General features: G+C 42.9%; 1 pseudogene; it reads right to left on the bottom strand.

Moving 5' to 3' along the window:
* Positions 1 to 3,083: 3,083 nt before the first annotated feature.
* Positions 3,084 to 3,676, bottom strand: LOC101651584 (annotated as a pseudogene).
* Positions 3,677 to 4,432: the final 756 nt, after the last annotated feature.

Genomic DNA, 4,432 nt, shown 5'->3' with positions numbered 1-4,432 from the left:
AGGCAACAGGTTGATTGGTTATGTTTTCTAAGTCAGTCTACAAGCCTTTTTATTTTATTGTAGGAATTGAGACCATTGATACTTACAGTTTTAACAATCTGTGGATTCATTGCTGTCATCCCGTGCCTTTTGTGTTGGATGTTTTCCTCTCTCCCTTCATATAATTATGCTTGTCTTTGTGGAGGCTTCTTTATTGCCTTCTTTTTGCTCTGAGGCCATGTAATCTTGGTGATTGTTATTGGCTAGTTGGCTTCTGGTTGGAGTTGAGCTATATGGTGTTCTCCCGCTTGTAGTTGGTTGATGTTGGTCTTCTGGCCATTGTGAGTCAGTAAGGCTCTTCCAAGTAAAGTGCTAGGGCTGTAGGGGGACAATGTGTGAGTGGTGGCCTCACTGGGGTCTATGGTGGTATAGTCGGTGTGGGCCAGAGGGCTCCCAGAGCTGGATCATTGATCCCCTGCCTTCCGGAGCTAGACTAGATTTGGGGAAAGATGCCCTCTGCACCAGGGATGTACTCTCCACTGTTCCACTCACGAGGCCAGGAAGTTGTTGCCAGTAGTTGCCTGGGCAACTACTATCTGTGCTGCCAGAGAAGTGGCTTATGCCACTGTGCAGCACACAACGTGGTAGGTCCCCGGCAAGGATGATCTGCTCTGCTGGGGAAAGTTGCACAAGCATCATGGTCAGGTGGGACCCGGGAAGCTACTATTTCCATTGCCAGAGAAGTAGCTTGCATTGTGATGGAGAGTATGAGCTGGGAGGGATGGGTGCAGCTAGGAGCTCCACTGCCGGGGATACATTGGGTTGGAAGTGGCAGGCTCCACTGAGTGGGCACCGGGAGAGGCTGGGACTGCAAGCCAAGATGCCCTGAAAATGTCAGGGGCCGTGCCCCATTGACACGACAGACACAACCACACAGGAATGGAGGTGTCCCTGTACCAGTGCATGTAGCCTTTACAGCCACAGGTAATCAAACTTACTACAGGTCCTGGGACTCTAGCTGGCTTTGGGGAGGGACCAAAGCTTGGTGGTGGAATCGCTGCCTCGTGGAGCAGCACCCCTCCCCCCTGCCCAGGGGGACACCATGAGTGGACAGCTGCTAAATGGTGGTCAAGCCATGGCCCTGGGGAGCTCAACACAATATCTGTCTAGTTACTGGGGTGTCAAACATGCCAGGGTCGGGGGTGGGAGTGGTCTCACTTTGTCACTGGCAGTTGGTGACTGAGGCCACTGAAGCAGCACCGCCTGCAGGAAATCCCTGGTATAAGGACACAGATCTCTGGGGCCTTGGAGCAAAGCAGATTTGGAGGAGGGCTGCCTCCCGGCCAGGGGAGATCCCTAGGGTTTTTGTGGGGATTCTTCCACTCACCAGAATCCTCTCACTTGAGTTCCTGGATACCAGGCTCACCCATATCAGCAGAGGTCCCCATATGTGCTGTTTATGCAGGCGTCATCTTGAAGCGCCACTACTTCTAATTTGGTAATTCATTTTTAAATGTGTTAGCTTTTACAATGCCTGGCACTTAGTAAGCATATATTTAGTGATGAATCTTATTACTTTTCACTGAAGAAGGAAGGTGGAAGACTAATTAATGCATTTGAATTGTGATACTCACAAAGAATATTGAAAATACCATGGACTTCCTAAAGAACAAACAAATCAGTCTTTGAAGAAGTACAGCAAGAACGTGCTTCAGAGCTGATACCAAGGGCTCAAGTGGAAAACAAATATTTTGAGAACGATGAGGGAAACAAATGTACAAATGTGCTTGACACAATGGATATATGTATGGATTGTGATACAGTTGTACAAGCCCCCAATGAAATGATTTTTAAAAAATAGAATGTGCTTCAGAAGCAAAGATGTTGAGACTTGTCTCATGTCATTTGGAAATGTTATCAGGAAAGATCAGTCCTGGGAAGAAGACATCAGGCTTGGTAAATTAGAGGGATGGTGTAAAAGAGGAAGACCCTCAACAAGATGGATTGGCACAGTGGCTACAATAGGCTCAAGCTTAGCAATAACTGTGAAGAGAGCGCAGGACTGGGCAGTGTTTCATTCTTTGTGCATAGAAAGAGTCTCTATGAGTCCGAACCCACTGGATGCAACCTAACAATTAATTACCTTACAACTTTATTCATATTTCCATGTTCGAATTGTAAATAAAAACAGTCAAGTTATCAGACCTAAGTTCAAAGAACATTATGTGTAAGACCATTGCAAAGGATGCGATGAGAAATAAATGAACTAATTACCATAAGTGTCTTTAAAAACCCTTAAAATGTAATACTACTCTGTGATGATCCCTTTCCTGTTTCCAATATGAATATGTATCCCAGATAATGTACACATATGGGCAACATAGACTGTAATCATCATAAATATAATGTTGTAGTATAATAACTCATACTCTGATTAAAATAAAATCTAGAGATTTGTTGAAAGTAAAGAGACAACTGAAATCATGGGGACAATGGATTCCACACGGTGAAATATATTTGAATTGCCCAGCAATTCAAAATATCAGCAAATAACAAAGAACTAAAAGTATACTACTTGATTATTAAAGTATACTACTTATATCATCACAGGATGATCAGAAGTTACAAAATTAGGTCATCTTAAGCAGGGCTTCCTGTGGCAGGAACACTCAAATTGAGCCTTCCTGTGGTGGGAACTCCATACTTAGTATTTTTAGAGGAAATATGTATCTTTCTTAGATTGCTTACAGTATGACTGGTGGCTTTAAACTGCTGACCTTGCAGATTGAAATCCAGCGCATAGGAGTCCTGTCAACTGTCTAGTTTATTGCTTTATCTTCGCTCACTTGCTCTCCCCATTTGACAAACTCCAAAGTCTAGTCCCTTTGGTGTTATAGTCTTTATTTTTATTTTATTTTCCCCCTTGTAACAGTGGTCTCATATAAAATTTGTCCCTTTGTGATTAGCTGATTTCACTCAGCATAATGCTCTCTAGGTCCATCCATACGATTTAGTACTTCTTGGTTTCATCATTGCTTTTTATCAATGAATAGTGTTCCATTGTGTGTGCGTATTTGTTCATGCACTATTTCCTCCTATCTTTCCTAATGCAGTGTTTTTGTGAGGCCTCCTCCAGGGAGTCAAACACAAAATTCAGAATCTTCAATTCTGGGAATGTACTGGCTTTTTTCCATTTCTTCTCTGTTAAGGTTCTTTATTTTATTCTGGACACTTTTTTGCATTCTCAGTGTAAGTAGGTAGTAAAAAGAGTACTGAGAAACTGTAAATCATTGCAGCGATATGAATGCCTGCTTGAAAGAAGAACTCTGGCATGGTTCCTACTTTGTAGGCAGGAAAGCAATTTTTTACAGAATGGCTTGGATTTGTACTTCATAAAAATTGATCTTGAAGATAATAAATATACCTCGGCATTTATACTGAGTTCTGTGGAGTTTTCTCCTGTGGCTGCATATGAATTGTTTCCAATCACTGGCACAAGACAATCAGAAGTAACCGACCTTAAGCACATCAGGTCTATTGAAAGCTGACTAACATTTCCAACAGATACAGATGGCATCAAAAACGTGAAGCCGGAGAACTCGTGCACCAGTTCCATGCAGGGCACAGATATGGCCAGGTAGTGGGGTAGAGGAATAGAAAGAACTGGAGCAGTGGCCAAGTCAACTTGCCAATTCATGGTGCCTACCTGCCACCCAACCGCCAGAAAAGCCAGAACACAGAGCAGGAGCACAGAGCAGGAAAGGGCCTGGGAAAAGGCATGAGTGTGGCTGGCGGAACCACAAGACACTCTTTTTATAGGCATTGATTTTGACTCTTGGAGGAGAAACTTGTGAATAAAAGAATTCCTGTTGCTGTGTTGTTAGGTGCCAACAATTCATACTGACCATAGCACTGCCCGACCTTGCAATGTCCTCACAAGTGCTCTTGTGTTTGAGGCCATTGTTGGAATCACTATGCTGATACCACTTCTTGAAGGTCTTCCTAATTCTTTTCAGCCCCTCTGCTTTAGCAAGTATGATGTCCTTTTCCAGGGATTATATTTTCCTTGTGACTTGTCCGAAGATCCTTGCTTCTAAGGAGCATTCAAATCATTTAATACCTTTGGCAGTTGATGGTATTTTCAATATTCTTCTGCAGCATCATAATTCAAATATATCAGTTCTTCAATATTCCTTATTCCATGTCCAATTCACATATACATATGAGCCCATTGAAAAAGGCTTGGGTCAGGCACATCTTATTCCTCCAAGTAACAGCCTTGCTTTTCAACACTGTAAAGAAGTCTTGTGCAGCAGATTTGCCAAGTGCAGTGTGCTTCATTTGATCCCTTGACTGTTGCTTCCATGAACACTGATTATGGATCCAAGAAAGATGAAATCCTTGACATTTCAAGCTTTTCTCCTTTTATCACAATTCCATCTATTGGTCCAGT

This window comes from Echinops telfairi, unplaced genomic scaffold, assembly GCF_000313985.2.
Source record: "Echinops telfairi isolate 266 unplaced genomic scaffold, ASM31398v2 ScPeMD7_6;HRSCAF=24_1, whole genome shotgun sequence".
Lineage (NCBI taxonomy): Eukaryota > Metazoa > Chordata > Mammalia > Afrosoricida > Tenrecidae > Echinops > Echinops telfairi.
Note: the sequence above shows the minus strand (reverse complement) of the source record. Positions and strands in the feature narration are given on the sequence as shown.